The sequence below is a fragment of the Hypanus sabinus genome, chromosome 27, assembly GCF_030144855.1.
Source record: "Hypanus sabinus isolate sHypSab1 chromosome 27, sHypSab1.hap1, whole genome shotgun sequence".
Taxonomy (NCBI): Eukaryota; Metazoa; Chordata; class Chondrichthyes; order Myliobatiformes; family Dasyatidae; genus Hypanus; species Hypanus sabinus.
This window is the reverse complement of record NC_082732.1, coordinates 9,677,440-9,696,459: the sequence shown is the minus strand read 5'-3', so window position 1 is coordinate 9,696,459 and position 19,020 is coordinate 9,677,440. Positions and strand designations below refer to the sequence as shown.

General features: G+C 38.4%; 1 protein-coding gene and 1 long non-coding RNA gene across 5 annotated transcripts in view; one reads left to right on the top strand and one right to left on the bottom strand.

Moving 5' to 3' along the window:
- Positions 1 to 5,093, bottom strand: part of LOC132381986 (uncharacterized) — a 38,055-nt gene extending 32,962 nt beyond the window's left edge. Inside the window, exons 1-2 of one of the 3 annotated variants that reach the window (XM_059951728.1) lie at positions 4,976 to 5,093; positions 3,596 to 4,247 (exon numbers count right to left, since the gene is read on the bottom strand). The gene's annotated coding sequence lies outside the window, so the exon portion shown is untranslated. The remainder of the gene's footprint in view (positions 1 to 3,595; positions 4,248 to 4,975) is intronic. The other 2 variants (XM_059951730.1, XM_059951731.1) reach the window with 2 other exon arrangements.
- Positions 5,094 to 5,537: 444 nt separating this feature from the next.
- On the top strand, positions 5,538 to 18,676 carry LOC132381985 (uncharacterized). 2 transcript variants are annotated; one of them, XR_009508165.1, is made up of 4 exons: positions 5,538 to 5,762; positions 7,779 to 7,932; positions 13,577 to 13,689; positions 18,396 to 18,675. It is a non-coding gene; the product is annotated as an uncharacterized LOC132381985 (long non-coding RNA). The 2 variants fall into 2 exon arrangements; XR_009508164.1 differs by having other exon boundaries at positions 13,577 to 18,676.
- Positions 18,677 to 19,020: the final 344 nt, after the last annotated feature.

The following is a 19,020-nucleotide window of genomic DNA, read 5'->3' as shown; positions in this document are numbered from 1 at the left end:
AACTGGAGTTGGAACAAAACCTCTTTGATTAAATATTAAAGGCAATGTGATCATACAATCAAATTTCAAGTATATTTTATCATTACATGTGAGGTTAGGTTCAGAGCAGTCAAGCTAGAAGAGGGTTGTGTAATTCCCTGGTGTATGGACTACGCTCACTCCAGGCATCTTTCCTCCCTGCTCTTCCCAATCTCCTACTTGTTATTAATACTCCTTATGGGCTACACTACTCACCCATACCTGATCCATCTTGGTGACCCACTCATTATTAATGCTTTGGCTCAGATGTGAAATTTCACATTTTTCAGGGTTACAGTTGTTTTTGGTAACATTTCCTTTCCTTTGATCAAATACCACCCTTACCTTCTGTTTGATCAAATACCACCCTTACCTTCTGTTTGATCAAATACCACCCTTACCTTCTGTTTGCCACTGGAGACACACTTATACTTTTAGTTTTGTATTTTATGTTTGTTAAAAACACATTAATTCACTAAATTTTGGACATTGCATAAGCTTTAATCCAATTTCCTTATTTATCACAGACAGCTGAATCATTATATTTTCGTAACTACCTTGTTCAGATTCAGGATTCTCACTTCAGGTTGAACTAGATTGCTCTCAATCTTAAAATAAAACTCTATTACATTTTAAATACTCTTCCATAAAAGGGCTTCAGTTCAAAAGTTTTTAATTAACACTTTCTCATTGCAAAATAAGAGATCTAAAATAGTCTGTTCCATAATTAGTTTCCCAGTGAACTAATCCAGATAAATCCATGCACATTCCATGAATTTGTCCTCACACCATTGTGATTAATTTATCCAGTTAAAATGTCCCATAGTTATTGTATTTCCCTTGTTGCATGTGCTTTTAAATTCCTAATGTCTGCAATGGCCTGTGTCATGAATACTGTTTGAGAGACTGTAGAAAATATCCATTAATGTTTGCTAGCACATGTTGTTTCTTAGATTTTTTGAACTGTTTCTACAGCTTGACTTTGTGGGCTTAAGATTTTTTTATTCCAGTGAAATTTCATCTTGTACTGTAAAACCCCTCCACATTTGCTCCAAATGTTTTCAAAATATTCAAAGGGTGATACCACAAAATGGTGGCACACACCATGAAGAACCCCACTGTGCAGGACATGCCATCTTCTAACGCTGCCATCAGGGAGAAGGTACGGGAGCCTGAAGACGCACACACAATGTCTTAGAAACAGCCTCTTCACAATCAGAATCAGGTTTATTATCACTGCCTCTCTAAATTATCTTTCCCTCAACCATCACTTTGCTGAACAAATAATAAACCCATGAACTCTACCTCACTATTTTTGTCCTCATTTTGACACAGTATACATTATGTCTAACACTGTATTGCTGCCACAAACAACAGACTTCATGGCATATGTCAGTGATAATAAGTCTGATTCTGATTCTAAATTTAGATACCTGTAATATTTAATATCTTGCCTTAGTTGCTTTGGAATTGTATCCCTGTAGTGGCTGTTAGACCAGAGCGATTTATTCTATCTGTACTCACTTCTTTCTGAATGCTGTATGTATTGAGATAAGAAACCTTCAGTAGTGTAACTTTATTACTTTTCCTGACTCTAATTAGAGTAGACTTCTTCCTGTGCTTATGTGGGTAGTTGAATTTGAGAAGGATGCTGCACTCACTTCCAGCTAATGGAATCAAAATCATCGGTGAGTCTTCAATGTCCCTTGTATAATTTTCGTGGCTACTCTCTGTATTTCTCATGGAGTCACCACATGCTGAAAATCATATATACTGTGCACTTAGGTTGACAGAGCCCACACTATAATGCAGGGAGTAGGTCCTACCTTCCCTTCTCTCTGCTGGATCACTTCAGAATCAGAATCAGAACCTGGTTTATTACCAGTGGTAAGGAGGTTCAGTATTCAGTTGAGCATGACTCAAGAAAGCAACCAAATCATTGCCCAAAATATTTTTTTGTATCTACTCAAAGCAGACTGTCACATATTGACTCCTTTTGAAGTCTTACCAAACCCCCCTCTGGTTGACAAAACACCACTTTGATCTGGTTCTGCAGGAATTTGATTTTTTTGTGAAAAATCTGAGGTCATTCTGAGGCCAAGCTTCAGAATGCAGCCCCCCCCCCCCTTCCACTTCTACCTGCTCGGTGGGAAGGCAGGTGGAGGCAGTGCATGAGGCTGCAACCAGCTCTGGGAGATCAACAAGGGAGCCCTGTGACTGGAAGATCCAGGTCTAGTCTTCACCACCCTGCTCTTTATATGGGCCAATCAGCTGGTGGAAGGAAGATCCCAAAATGCTGTCATCCTGATGAGCTCAGGAGATTTTTGACCCACTGTGCTACATCGTATCTGCTGGGGGAATCAATTCCTGTAAGACTCTCAGGCCCTTTTCAACACTGAGATGCTGAGTCAAGGAGACAGGTCCACTATAGTATTCAGATGACCTCCCAGAGCTCCGTAGGCAGAGGGCAGATATTTTTCCTCCTCTGTGGTTCGTTTAGAGCTGCATTAGGAAATTGTGGCCCTTGCTAACTCCAGCATGCTCCATCTTGGCTCAATCCAAAGTTTCAAAGCCATGGAATGAATCCTACATGGCTGTAGGCAATTAGCACCTTCCCTTTAATCATTACAGTTCAGTTGATCAATGCTAACTTGTTCCAACTTGTGCTAGCCATTCATAAAAATGGACATGAAATATGATTGGCATGCACTAAATACTGCAACCAGAAACACAAACACAAGGTTTATTTGCAATCCTTGCTGAATGCGAAATGCCTGACCCAGATATTGTTAAAAGAATTGCAGTGTTCCATTGAACAGACGTCATCCACCTCTCTCCCTTTAACTTTGTATAAAAAAATAGCAGCATACCCTGATAAAATTTGAAACAAAAAAAAAAGTGTTACAATTTCAGAAGAATTTTCACAGAAGATTAGAAGCGGAATCATCGACTGCAACCTTCCCTAAAGATGATGTAAAACCTGGTGAGTATTACCATTTTCTGATTTTGTTTCAGCTTTAATCGGAGCGCTTTCTGCAAACATGTCTAAAGCTGTTTATTTATGTAACATGGATTCCTGGGGTTTAAAGGACAGATTTTCCAATCAGTAGATCAGAAAATGGTTTTCTTTCAGAAACAACCCTACGCCTACTGTAAAATGACACAAAAATATGATTAGGCAAAAGATTTGATCCTGTCACACATCAAAACTTGCTATAAATGCAGAAAAATCATTAAAAACATAAGTTGCTCATTGGAATGCTTCTATTAAAAGAAGACTGACTATGCCTGCATACACCCAATCCCAGAGAAAAAAAATACTTTTTAATCCACTTTGGGACTTAGTTATTTACGCCACAGGATTGGTGGGGGGGGGGGGGAATTCTTAGATACAGGCTGCATCTGGCCATCAGAATCTGGCTTTGTTGGCTACCCCAGCTTTGTTTCATTGGGGAGGATGTCTGCCTCACACACACTGCCTTAACTAACTCTTTGCCCAGGAATGCGTATAAGTCTAAGTTTTCCAAACCCTTGGAATGGTTGAATAGCACTGGGTTAGTGCCTTGAAGTATGCTACCTAATGGAAGTGGTTGTCAGCTGGAGCTCCTGTCCTGAGTTGCAGGATTTTGTTCAGTGTCTTTTATCACGGATCATTAATCCAGGCATGTAGGGTACGGGACCTGCAAGCACATCAAAGGAATTTTTTTCCTTCTTCTTTGGGAACGCAGGTGCCGGGTAAGTGTCTCTCTATAAACACAGCAGCGGGTATGACTAAGATCCTGTTCATTCTGGTTGGAATTGGTATAGGAACACAATACTGTTCTATTTCTGAATAGATTACCCTTGTGTAGATATAAAAAAGTATGCCTTGTTATTTATTTCATCACAATACAAAAAGAATATAAAACTTGTTTTTATAAATTTGCACCTTCCCTCTGAGGATATCCTGAATTTCTTCCTAATCAATATAGTTGCTATGTTGCTTTCGATACTTTAAGAAAAGCCATAGTTTTCCTTTTCTTCTTCTTTCTTCTTTTTCTTCCTCAGGGTTTCTGAGAGATTCCCGGATTCTGCCACTGTGAAGCTGGTGGTGCTTGACAAGATGGGTGATTGAGTCTGAGAATCTCCCAAACATTTGGGAGTATCCAATTGTAGAGACACAAGGTGATCATTCACAGCACAGAACAAGTCTATGAAGCTGGCAATTTCATTCAGGGAACAATAAAGGCCTGTCGATGTGGAAGTGAATAAAATTTAGATCATAAGACATAGGCGCAGAATTGGACCATTCAACCCGTCAAGCTTTCTCCACCATTCAATCATACTGATTTATTTTCCCTCTAAACCTCATTCTGCTGCCTTCTCCCTTACTAATTAAGAATCGATCAACCTCTGTTTCAAAGTACCTAGAGACTTGGCCTCCACAGCCATCTGTGTCAGTGAATTCCACAGATTCATTAAGACCTGACTATAGAAATTCCTCCTCATCTCTGTTCTAAAAGAATTTCCTTGTATTCTTAGTCTGTGTCATCTGGTACCAGACTTCCAACCTATGGGAAACATCCTTTCCACATCCACTCTATCTAAGCCTTTCAATATTCAGTAAGTTTCAATGAGATACTTCCCACCTCCCCCCCCCCCCCCCGCCCCCACTTTCATTCTTCTAAACTCTAGCAAAGTTCTGATAGTTCACTGTGATAGTCCCTTTGAGGCTGGAACCACAGCATAAAGTTTGGGGAAGTTGAACAACTTTGCAATGCAAATTTGACTGATATGCATTAGGGATCAGCTAAACTTTGCAAAGCTATACTCTTGAGCATGAAGTGGAATCGTTACTCATTTGAAATACTGCATCTGACATTTGGGGTGTTACCTGACAAAACTATTGAAGTCCCCACTCTTCTCTGCATCATCCTTTGAGAAGAAGATTTCTGAAAAATTAAAATTAATTTCCTACCTCTTTTGCACATCCATGATATTTTCTCAGTGTGAACAATCTGATTGACAATTGTCTCAATAGCTAATCTCAAAATTTCTTCAATCCAGTTACCAACAGTTTGCTATTGCCATTGCTCAGCAAGACAGTAAAGGTTAAAAGCACAACCTTACACTGATAATAAATCTTCTTAGTCCTGTTAATAAATCACATCTAGTCCAAAGCACACTGACTTGAGCTCTTGTAAACCACGTGATATCCTCTGCAGTGGAACACTAAGATCTTGAAATCTGCTCCCATTTAGGTGGGAAGTTCAGCATCAAATGAAACACTGACTATATATCTAATCACATATCTGTATTTAATCTTGATCTGTTATCCTCCATGACTAACCCTCGCCTCTCCCAGCCAGTACAGTCAACAATGCACATTGGATCTCTGCTCTATAGTTTATCCTTAAACTTCCAATCCCAGCACCATCTAAGTTTATAGATGGTTCATTTTTAAATGGAGTAACCCATTAATGTTTTGTTGTGATTCTGCTTAACATAGTTAATACTCCAGTGTCATGTTGTAACTCATACTAGTTTCTGTAGAGGAAGTCAGTTATAAACCCGAGTCTAGAACTGCCAAATCACCTCGATGGAATTGGAAACATAAGAGATTCGGTAGATGCTGGAGATCCAGAGCAACACACTAAAAGCTTGAGAAACTCAGCAGGTCAGGAAGTATAACTGGAGCGGAATAAATTGTCAATGTTTCCGGCCGAGACTCTTCATCAGAACTGGAAAGAAAGAGCAGAAATCAGGTAGGGGAGGAGCAATGCTGTCTAAGTGAGGCTGATGGTGGATGGGTGGGGATGGGGAATGAATTGAGAACCTGGGAGGTGATAGGACGAAAAGGTAAAGGGCTGAAGAAGAAGGAATCTGATAGGAGAGGAGAGTGGACCAAAGGAGAAAGGCAATAAGGATGGGCACTCAAGGAAGGTGATGGGGCATTGAGGAGAAGTGAAGGGTTAAGTATAGGGAATGGAAAAAGAGAGAAGTGGGGGGGAGGAAGAAAAATTAACGGAAGTTAATGTTCATCAGGGTAGAGGCTACCCACACGGAACATGAGGTATTGCTCCTACAAACTGAGGGGAAGTGAAAGAGCACCTCCTCTCTCACCACCATTCAGGGTCTCAAACAATCCTTCCAGGTGCAGCAATGTTTCACCTGCAAGTCTGTCACGTCATCAGTTGTAACTGGTGATCCTTGATGGCCTCCTCTACATTGACGAGACACAGCATAGATTGGGGGCCTACTACATCGAGTGCCCTCGCTCCATCCATCACAACAAGTGGGATTTCCTGCTAGCCACCCATTTTAATTCTACTTCCCATTACCATTCTGACATATTGCATATATTCAATGAGGTTTCGATTTTTTCTTTTGGAGTCTATCCAATCTCTCCCCATGACAGAGCTCAGAATAGTCAATCTTTTATACTGTTAAATCTTTGGCACAGTCAGAATTAACTGTATTGAATAAATAAGAGTAGCTGAGTTCAAATATCAATAAAAAGCAGTGATTTGGAAGCGTTTCAAGGCAGTGTGATGCACAGTGGATGTCATTTGTCAAGTGTGAAAAATGTCCCTGTGTGCACCTGGCTGGGTCTCTACCTTCAATAGTTACCAGATGCATGACTGGATAGAAAGATAATTTACTAGCATTGAAGCTGTGTGAAATATTAGTACTGATATTGATTTGTGAAGTGATCTTCAGTCAGGATAAAATTTTATAGATCCTTTGCCACTGTGACAAAGTATCTCACAAAACTTTCCTCTTAGAGAATAGAAAGCATTTAGTGAAAGTGCATGTCATACTTGTATCACGGCGTCAGGCACAAACTAGGCAGCCAACATGACTCTGCATTACTCTGCTTCAATTGCCATTGTCCATAGTTAAGTCCTTGCTTGGAGTACCTCCAAGCCTGAGTCTAACAATCAGGAGGTATTAGGATGAAACAATAAACTGAAACCACACCTCTGAGGACCATAAGGCATAGGAGCAAAATTAGGGTATTGGGCCCATTAAGACTGCTCCACCATTCAATCATGTCTGATTTATTAGCCCTCTTAACCCCATTCTCCTGCCTTCATCCTGTAACCTTTGACACTTGTACCAATCAAGAATCCTACCAACTTCCACTTTTAAGTATAATCCAGTTACTTGACCTCCACAGCCATCTGTGACAATGAATTCCACAGATTCACCACCCTCTGGCTAAAGAAATTCCTTCTCAATTCTGTTTGGAAGGGATGTCCTTGTATTCTGAGGCTGTACGCTGGGGTTCGAAACTCTCCCACTACTGGAAATATCCTCTACATGTCTACTCTAGGTAGGCCTTTCAATATTTGGTAGGATTCCAGGAGATCGCCCCCACCCACATTCTTCAAAACTCCAGCAAGTACAGGCCAAAGCCTTGAACATGCCTCATACATTAAGCCTTTCATTCCCGGGGTCATTGGAAAATCAGGGCTCAGAACTGCTCACAATACTCCAAGTGTGATCTGACCAATGCCATATAAAATCTCAGCATTACATCCTTGCTTTTATATTCTAGTCCTTTCAGAATGAATGCTAACATTGCATTTGTCCTTTTTACTACCAACTCAACCTGCAAGCTAACCTTTAATGAATGCTGCACTAGGACTTCCAAGATGGGGATTGACTATTGTGCACTCAGCAAAATTATTATTAAGAGCCACTACCCACTCCCCTTGATGTATAATGCATTCAAAATACTCCATGGAACCCAGATCTTTTCCAAACTGGATTTACAGAGCACATACGATCCGATCTGCATCCGTAGTGTGATGAGTGGAAGACAGCATTCACTGGCCACAACAAATACTTTGTGATGCCTTTCAGACTTTCCAACAGTCCAACAGTTTTCCGAGCCTTCATTTACAAGAGCCCTTGGGACGTGTTACACAGGTATGTGTTCATCTAACTTGAAACATCCTCATCTTCTCCAGGTATTCCAAAAACCATGTCTGTCATGTCCAGTTCTTTAGCATCTCTTCGAAAAACAACTGCATTGCAAGTTATAGAAGTGCCATTTCCATGCCCCAGTCATTTCCTTCCTGGGTTACGTCCTTTCACTCCAGGGCGTAATCGTGGACCCAGAAAATGGATGCTCCATTGTTGAGTGGCACCGACTGCGCACCCCCAAACAGCTACAGGGCTTCTTTGGCTTCTTCAACTTCCACGGCCATTTCATTAGGAACTACAGACAAATTGCTGCTCCTCTCACCTCCTTCACCAAATCACCTACCTCACGGATAGCCTGGTTTGTTGCTGCTGCCACTCTCCATCACCTGAACCCCTCCAGACTTTGTGCGATAGAGTTGGATATATCTGACATGGCCATCCTCTCCCAGTGAGAACCAGACAGGAAGATGCACATTGTGCCCTTCTTCCCTTGCAAGTTCAAATCTGCACAGTGCTGTTATGGAGTAGGAGACAGGGAGCTACTCACCATTAAATGGGCCCTGGAGGAATGGAGACATCGTCTGATTGGAAACAACAAGACTTTCCTGATCTGGAATGACCACCAGAACTTCATATCCATACAATAGTCCCGCTAACTCCATCCACTTCAAGCTCTCTGTACACTCTTCTCCACCTTCTCCTACCGACCCTGCTCAGAGAACACTAAAATGGATGCCCTATCACAAGAGTTCGACCCAGCTGAAACAGAGATAGACCTTCAGCCCATTATTCTCTTTTCGCAGATCCTCACCCCAGTTGGTTGGTATCTTGAGAACTAGACCTGCCAAGCCCTACAGCATAAAACTCATCGGTACACACCTGAAAATCATAAGTACACACCATGAACTCTGAGGCACTCCAGTGGGCCCACTCCTTACCACTGTCCAGCCATTCAGGCATACAGCGGACCCTGGATTTTCTGTGGTTCTGCTGGCCCTCCATGATTGCAGATGTACGTCAGTTTCCCGTTGCCTACCCTCAATGTGCCCAACCCAATTTTGAGTTCTGGACTCCTGCAGCCCTGACCGGTCCCTCAATGCCTGTAGTCCCAGATTGCCACAGATTTCATCACGGGTTTTCTACCTTCTGATGGGCTATGGTGATTATGTCAGGGCTGGACCCATTCTCCACCTTACTGAATTTTCCGTACTTCTGTCAGCTGCTGAAATGGCAAACCTGGTTTTCCAAAAAGTATTTCGTCTCTACAGCTTCCCACAGGGCATTGTGTTGGACGGGAACCCAGAATTTGTCTCCCATTTCTGGTAAACACTCTGCTTCTGCCTCCACACGTCAGTCAGTTTGTCCTCTGGCTGTCATCCGCAGTCCAATGGTCAGTCAGAAAGAGCCAATCACCAATGGAGAAGCTTCTGTGGTACTCCGCTGCCTCCAACCTTTCTACATGGAAGAAGAATCTGCTCTGTGCTGAACTGTCCCACCATCTACTCACCCCCTCTGCCATAGATATGTCACTCTTTGAAGTGCTTCATGGCTTCCAAACCCCGCCACTGGTTCTGGTGGTAGTCCCATCCCCCAGGACCCTGGTTTGCCAATGGTGGAATGCTTGCAAGTGGGCATGGAGAGCCATCTTTGATGTCAACCGTGCCTGCTGCCAACACTGTTGGTGCCCACCCAGACTGCGCTGGCCTCAGGACTGTCTGGCTGTCCACCCAAGATCTGCACCGCACACTGACTCCTGCAAGTTATCATCCGGTTGATTAGATCCATTAAGATTTCCAATAGTATCAACCCAGTCACTTAACACCTCCAGTTGCACTGATCCACCAGGATCACACCTACCTGCCTCAAGCCTGTTGTCTGTAAACCACTCAATCCATCTGAGCCTGCTCCTTGGCAACCAATGGTGGAAAAAGATTGTACAGTGTACATGGTTCACCGTCTGATGGATTTACATCCGTGTGGACAGTATCTAGTACAGGCCTGAGGAAAGGTCCTGGATGCCATTCAGTTTCATCTTGGATTCATCATTTATCATGGAGTTCCACATGACCCTTCCAGAACATCCTGGGCCATTGGGTGCCAGTCATGAGATGGGGGGGGGGATGTAACACCTACCCAACAGGCTGGTATATGTCATGGGGAAAAGGAGATCCAGCCATTCAACAACCCCACCTCCCGTACACGCAGGTGCTGTGAGAATCAAGTTTATGCCGCGTCGCACACACACCATATCAAACTCACACCAGATACCACTATGGAATACACTTTAAAGATTTTACTAAAACTAAAAGAGTACTATGCAATACAATTTATATGAAGGAAAAGAAAATAAAGTAAAAGGCACCAACTTATCAAAGTTCAGTCAGTTTAGTACATGTCGTTGGAGCTCAACCATCGAACCATTCGACCCCTCGTCACTTTCCTCTGACCTCCACATCTTCGCACCTGGGACCATCCAGGTGGTCGACCGAGCAGTCCACCTTCCTCAGCGTCTTCTTCCCGACTACCCTGAAAAGACCGCGAAAGCCCCGCTCCCAGACCCACAAGACAAAATAACATTCCCCATTGGTCAACAAATGAATACAATTCCGATATCAGCAAGTCTAAAGCTAAACGACTGCGAGAGAAAGCACTTATCATACCAGGAAGCATTCCTACTCTTAACAAAACAAAGAAGCCATTTTGATTAACATACACAGTACATTGTAAACCTATAAGGACTGCACAGGAAGGCACTCCCCAATCTCTACCCAGCGAATCACTGCCACTTATTTCCAACTCATCACCTATTTATACCCAGCTCTCATCCACATTCCTTCTTCACTCATGAAACCAGCCACGCTCAACTAGTTGCTCCCAGCCTTAAGCTACCTTCTTGCCTGTGAGTTTAGTATCTGTTCTCTTTTGTTTTATGGTCTCTTGTGACTTGTTATTTTGCCATTGATTATTAAAGTCATTGCCCAATGCTGAATTGTTTCCGCTGCTCTACGTTTGGGTCAAGCATCCTCTATGTGTCCTGATACTAGATAGTTTTCTTGGGGTTATAGACTTTTCTAAATTCTGACAAGAGTGGGGAAGAAACTATTTCTGAATTACTAAGTGTGCATCTTCAGGCTGAGGTACCTCCTCTCTGATGGTAGTATTAAGAAGAGGGCATGTTCCAGATAGTGAGTGTCCTTAGTCAGGAATGCCAACTTGAGGTACCAACTCTTGAAGATGTCCTTAATGGTGATAGGTTTCATGCTACGATGGAGCTAACACAGAGCTGCAACTCTCTACAACCTCTTGAAATCCTGTGCATTGGGGTCTCCATACCTGGCTGTAATGCCGCCAGTCAGAATATTCTCCACCATACATCTTAAACCATTCTCAAGACCTTGTTAACATATCGATTCTTTTCAAACTCTTAATGAAGTAGAATTCTAATGTTCTTTGTGAATGCATCAAAGTTCTGGGCTCAGGATAGATTCTCCGAGATATTGACACCCAGGAACTTAAAGCTGCTCACCCTTTCCAACACTGACCTCTTCACTGAGGACTGATGTGTGTTCTCCTGACTTCTCCTTCATAAAATCCACAATCAATTCTTTGGTCTTACTGATGTTAAGTGAAAGGTTAATTTATGACATCGCGCAACCAACATGACTATCTCACTTCTCCTCCTCATTGTTCAGTCCCAAATATGGTGAGGAATAAAGATCAAGACAATAATCCCATTGGAGAGCCTGAGACTGCACTAACAGTCCAGTGGGATTTCAGCACCGAGAGAAATTAAGGGGCATAGATTTTTCTGGCTAGTGTGAGCAAGATAATTATCTTGATACTTTCTACACTCAATGTATTAGCTAGAGGTTGTAACCATGTTAACATTTCTCAGATCCTTTGAAATTCTTTTCTGGAAGAAAGAGTTTTATGGAACTTGAAAGGGTTGTGCAGATTGAAATTGGGGACTAGCAAGGACCAGAGAGACTTGTTTGACTAGCAGAATAAATAAACAGATGGGAAAAGCAGAAAATGAGAAGGAATATATTTTACAAATAACTGTGGGAAAACAAACCACAATGTAAATATCAACAAGTTAATGGGAATAAAACAGGGAGAGAGTGCAAGAGGATAAACATAAGAAATGGGAAACTGAATTATTTATTTGGTGTTCAGAGAGGTAGAATGAAAAACAATGAGATTCATGATACATAAGTTTGGATCTCAGTCCATAAATTATTTTAATAGAAGTAAAAAAATTGCCTGAAAAGGGCCATAAAGATTTCAGTACCCAAGGAGAGTTGTGGAATTAGTTTAGATGGCTCATGAGGAGTAAGGTACGAGAAATGATATATGACTGCTTCCCTTTCATAGGAATCACATATAAAATGACATTGAACCTAAGTGATTTGTGTTGGAGACAAAAGAGCCCCCAGGCACTGCAAACTGAAGCAACACACAATCTGCTGGAGGAACATAATGGGTCTGGCGGTATCTGTGGGGTGTAAAGTAGAGCTGGTGCTTATTCTCCACACAAGAAATAGTCCAAGTTCAGACACTAGCCTCTATTTCATATCTCTTCATTCCTATTTCACCTAACCAGATAGGTATTCTATTTTTGAAAGCTGGCATTGATTTTGTTTCAGCTGCAAACTGCAGTATGGGTAGTGAACATTAATCTTTATTCTAGTCCCCACTTTATCAAGTAATGTTATCTCTGCATTGTTATATTACTCTTCAGTCCTTTTGTAAAAATAATCCTTATCCAAATGGATACCTAGAGACAATAGAAACAAGAAACAAATCAGAAAATTTCTTGAAAGAAGGAAGAAATGTATGATATGACATGGTATATCCCATTTTGAATTGTTATACTCAGTTTTCTCACTGCCACCGTCAGGCAGGAGATACAGAAGCCTGAAGGCACACACACAGTGATTCAGGAACAGCTTCTTCCCCTCTGCCATCTGATTCCTAGATGGACTTTGAAGCTTTGGACACTACCTCACTTTTTAATGTACAGCATTTCTGTTTCTGCATTTTTCACTGGATAACAAAGATTTTGCTTCCTGAATACCTTTAAGTGTATCTTACAAATTTTGTGCTACTGATCATGAAAATCACCATGAAATTTCCCTATCATGCACCATTTTTTAAAACAACCTATGTTTATTATTTCAATTCATAGTTCAAGTCAATTAAAACGTAAGCTGGAAAGTTTCCTATCTTGTCTAGACATGCTTGGGGATGCTTAGGCGGCCCGGCTGCTGCATGGCAGGTCAGGTTTTAGTAACAACTATTGGGTTCAGGACTGAAAGGATGGAATTTGCTATCACCAGGCACAAAAATTTCTATGAAGGATTTTGATATTTGAGACAGATGCTTCCCAGAATAACTGATGCTAAGATTAAGGAAAGCATTTTTGTTGGTCCACGAATCAAGCAGGTCATCAATGACAGGCAATTTGGAGAATTTCTAGTGGGACCGGAGAAAATCACATGGAAGGCATTCAAGGAAGTTGTTGAAATTTTTCTCGGCATCTACAGAGCACCAAACCACATGCAGATGGTTGAAAGCATGCTTCAAGCATATAAAACCATGAAATGCAACATGTCTCTAAAGATTCATTTTCTGTATTCCCATTTAGACTTCTTCCCTGCAAATCTTGATGATGTTAAGGACGAACATGGTGAAAGGTTTCACCAGGACATTGCGGTCATGGAGAAAAGATACCAGGACGACTGGAATCCATCAATGCTGGTGAATTATTGTTGGACACTTAAGCGAGAAGCCTCAGACACTGAGTATAAATGAAAATCATTAACAAAATATCTTTTTCTTTCTTTTTTTTTAATCTTTTTATTGAGTTTCATATATATATAAGAAAAAACATAACATAATAATGAATAGGTTATAAATACAATAGACTTGAAATTACATTAGTAATAGGATAATAATATCCTATTAAACATCAACAAAAAAAGTACATTAATCAATCGAGTCTATATAATTAAATATAAAAAAAAACAAAGACAATCATCAAAAGAAAAGGAAAAAAAATTTGAAAATATATAAAAGAGAATATATATTGAAAAAAACTCTAAACTAAACTAACATGGGCAATAATAACAGTTTATAAGTATATGATAGTGTCAAAAAAAACTCCAGAACTCCATACCTGAACAAGAATAAGAGGAGAGAAGGTCTGAAAAAGGCCAAATTAATTCATATGAAAATGTCGAATGAACGGTCCCCAGGTTTCTTCAAATTTAATTGATGAGTCAAAAATAGTGCTTCTAATTTTTTCCAAACTCAGATAAGAAATAGTTTGAGAAAACCACTGAGACGTGGTAGGAGGATTTACTTCTTTCCAGTTTTGTAATATAGACCTTCTGGCCATTAATGTTACAAAAGCAATCATTCGTCTGATTGGAGGGGAAAACTGATTACCATCCTCATTTGGTATACCAAAAATTGCAGTAATAAAATGAGGTTGTAAATCGATATTCCAAATTGAGGAAATGGCACCAAATATGTCCTTCCAATAGTTATGTAAAGTGGGACATGACCAAAACATGTGGGTCAATGAAGCCACTTCTAAATGACATCTGTCACATTGAGGGTTAATATGAGAATAGAATCGAGCAAGCTTATCTTTAGACATATAAGCTCTATGTACAATTTTAAATTGTATTAAAGCATGTTTAGCACATATAGAAGAGGAATTAACCATTTGTAAATTTTTTTTCCCATTTATCTGTTGATATATTGTATCGAAGTTCTTTTTCCCATTCTTGTTTAATTCTATCTGATATTTCTGGTTGTATCTTCATAATCATGTTATAAATAAAAGCTACTAATCCCTTCTGACAAGGATTAAAGGTGAAAATCAAGTCTGAGAAATCCAATGGAGTTGAATTGGGAAAAGATGGTAGAACTTTATGTAAGAAATTTCTAATTTGTAAGTATCTAAAAAAATTAGATTTAGTTAATTTAAATTTGTTGGAGAGTTGGTCAAAAGACATCAAAGTACCTTCAAAAAAAAATCACGAAAACATTTTATACCTTTCCTTTTCCATATGCTAAAAGCTTGATCTGTCAATGAAGGTTTGAAAAAAAAGTTAAGTAAAATAGGGCTATCAAGAACAAAGTTTTTCAGAATAAAAAACTTACGAAATTGAAACCAAATTCATAGTGTATGTTTAATAACAGGATTAGATATCTGTTTATTGAATTTAACTAAATCAGCAGGAAGAAAAGAACCAAGAACGGAGAATATAGAATATCCCTTTACCTCACTACATTCCAAATTTACCCACTGTGGACACAATGGTGAGTCCAAATCTAGTTTCCAATACGTTAGGTTACGAATATTATTCGCCCAATAGTAAAATCTAAAGTTAGGTAAAGCTAAACCACCATCTTTTTTAGATTTTTCTAATTGCCTTTTACTTAACCTGGGGTTTTTATTTTGCCACACAAATGAGGAAATTTTTGAATCAATGTTGTCAAAAAAAGATTTTGGAATAAAAATTGGTAAGGCTTGAAATAAATATAAAAATTTCAGTAAAATCATCATTTTAATAGCATTAATCCGACCAACTAATGATAGGAATAAGGGAGACCATCTTGTAGTAAATTGTTGAATTTGATGAAGCATAGGTAAAAAATTCAGTCTAAATAAATCTTTATATTTCCTGGTGATTTTTATACCTAAATAGATAAAGTTATCAGTAACAACTTTAAATGGTATCCTGTCATTCAATAAGGTTTGCGCGTTTAAGGGGAATAATTCACTCTTATCTAAGTTTAATTTATATCATTATTAAATGTAGATTCTAAGATTCTTACAAAAATTTTAGCCATTAGATTAGAAAAGATACTATCACAGATTATTTCAGAAGATCAAACTGGCTTTATTAGGAATCGGTATTCCTTTTTTAATATTAGAAAATTGATTAATATAATTTATACTTCATCACCCACAACCCCAGAATGTGTTATCTCATTAGATGCTGAAAAAGCTTTTGATAGAGTTGAATGGACATACTTATTTAATGCATTGAGAAACTTTAATTTTAGTCCTAATTTTATATCATGGATTAAATTAATATATTATAAACCTGTTGCTTCTGTTCTTACAAATAATTATAGATCCTCTTTTTTTTAATTATCTCGTGGTACGAGACAACAAAATATTTTTAACTTAGTTGAACTATTGCAAAGCATCAGCACCATTATGCAATTAAACACATTATATTCAATAACATTTAATTTGTTGTTTCTCCAAATTCCTTTACTTTTTGCTTTAGCTATAGAACCCTTAGCATTAGCATTTCGAGAATCTAAGGACATTTCTGGTATACTAAGGGAAGGTATGACTCATAAAATTTCGTTATACACTGATGATATTTTGCTTTTTATCTCTAACACTGAAACTTCTTTCTTTCTTTAATTTCCCAGTTTAGCTTTTTTTTTTCAGGATATAAGCTGAACTTACATAAAAGTGAGCTATTTCCTTTAAATGACCTCATGTCATCAAATGCCAAATTTCCGTTCCAAGTTGTTACAAGTCAATTTACATATCTAGGTGTAACAATTACTAAAAACTTCAAGAATTTATTTAAAGAAAACTTAAACCCCTTATTGAATTATGTGAAAAAGACACTTACTCAATGGTCTCCTCTTTCTTTATCACTAATTGGCCAAATTAATTTGATTAAAATTAAGATTCTTCCTAAATTTTTGTATCTTTTTCAGGCTTTACCTATTTTTATTCCTAAGACCTACTTTGATTCTTTAGATTCAATTTTAACATCTTATATGTGGAATAATAAACAAGCTTGTTTAAGTAAAGTTTACCTACAAGGAAATAAAGACATGGGTGGATTAGCTCTACCCAATTTTAGGTTTTACTAATGGGCTGTCAATATAAGGAATATTACTTTTTGGTCCTATTATATTTATCGTAAGGATTGCCCATCATGGGTCTCCTTAGAAGTTAATTCTGTAAAAAAATTCCTCTATTGTCTCTCTCTTCTTGGATCATACTCTTCTTTTTCAGCAAATAAAACAACAGATAACATAATTGTTAAGCAAACTTTAAGGATCTGGTCTCAATTTAGCGAATTTTTCATTATCCTTAATTATTTTTTTATCCCTTCCACGACTGACAAAATCTTTAAGGATTGGGATGAACTAGGTATTAAGTGTTTTTGGGACCTGTTTATCTCAGGACCTCTTGCTTCATTTGATCAACTGTCAACTGAATTTGCACTCCCAAAAACACATTTTTACAGATACCTTCAAATTAGAGATCTCTTATGTTTCTAATTAACTACTTTTCCTATAGGTCCTGATAAAAATTTACTGGACGATCTTTTAAATTTAAAGCCTTTTGTTAATGGTCTATTACCAGTATCTATAACTTGTTGATTGATTCTAGACAAGACTTTTTAGATAAAATAAAAAAATGCTTGGGAGGATGAACTAAATTGTCAGATTTCTGATGATAGATGGACTAAAATTCTTAAATGGGTTAATAAATCATCTTTCTGTGCTCATCATTCTCTTCTACCATTTGAAGTGGTTCATAGAGCTTACTTTTCTAAACAAAAGCTGTCCAGTTTTTATCCGAACATTTCTCCACTTTGTAATAAATGCAACTCTGCTGATGCCTCTTTAATTCATATGCTTTGGTTTTGCCCTAAAATTGAAAAGTGTTGGCGGGAAGTATTCCATACCGTCTCACAATTTTTTAGGATCCAATTTAACCCAAATCCCCTTACTGCCTTGTTTGGTATTATTGCAAATGAAGATATAACTTTAAATACTCCTAACCTACAGGTTTTAGTTTTTACCTCTCTTTTAGCAAGGAGAGCAATCTTGCTTAAATGGAAGGAGTCTACCCCTCCTACACATCTTCAATGGCTACGTAATATTATGTCTTATTTAAATTTAGAGAAGATCCGCTGCTCAGTCTTAAATTCGAAACATTCTTTTTATGATATCTGGGGACCTTTCCTCAATTACTTTTCCAATTTATAAAGTTTAACAGTGCACAGACTTTTATGTATATTTTTGTCTTTTCTTCTTAAGGGAATATGTTTTTTTTCTAATTATCCATTATCATCCATTGGCTTTTTTCTTTGTTAGTTGGTAGGGGGTTGACTTTTTTTTATATAAAAAAATTATTTTATGATGTATGACCTATCTTTAAATTTTTGATTACAGAGTGGTATACTAAGTGATAAGCTATAACATTTTGATCAATGTTATTACAATATATGAATGTACACAATTTATGTTGAGATGCATTTATGTGTTGCACTCTGTAAATCTTGTTTTTTCTTCTGAATAAAAATATTGTGAAAAGAAAAGAAAGCTGGTTGAAAGCATGCTTCAAGCATATAAAACCATGAAATGCAACATGTCACTAAAGGTTCATTTTCTGCATTCCTATTTAGACTTCATCCTTGCAAATCTTGGTGATGTTAGGGATGAGCGTGGTCGTTGCGGTCATGGAGAAAAGATTCCAGGGCAGCTGGAATCCATCAATGCTGACAAATTATTGTTGGACACTTAGGCACTGAGTACAAATGAAAATCATTAACAAAATATTTTTAACTTAGTTGAACTATTGCAAAGCATCAGCATTATTATGCACTTAAGCACATTATATTCAATAAAAGTTAATTTGTTGTTTCTCCAAATTCCAAATTCAGACAAGTAGTCTGAAATTATATTTGTATTCACCTTTAAGCAGTCTATCATAAACAAAATAAAATTCTGAGGAAGCAACACTTTTGAAAAAATTTGTTGTCCAGTGTAATCTATTCAATATATGTAATTGATTTACTTGTTTATTTATGATGTTTTATTTTATTTATTTTTTTCTCTCTCTGCTAGATTATGTATTGCATAGAACTACTGCTGCTAAGTTAACAAAGTTCATGTCACATGCCGGTGATAGTAAACTTGATTCTGAATCTGATTCTAATTCTGGAATGTGGTTTCAATTGGGAATTATTGCCTTAAATTAAAGAGGCTTTCTTCATTCATTTCTCAAGACAAGGGTGACTTTGGCAGCCA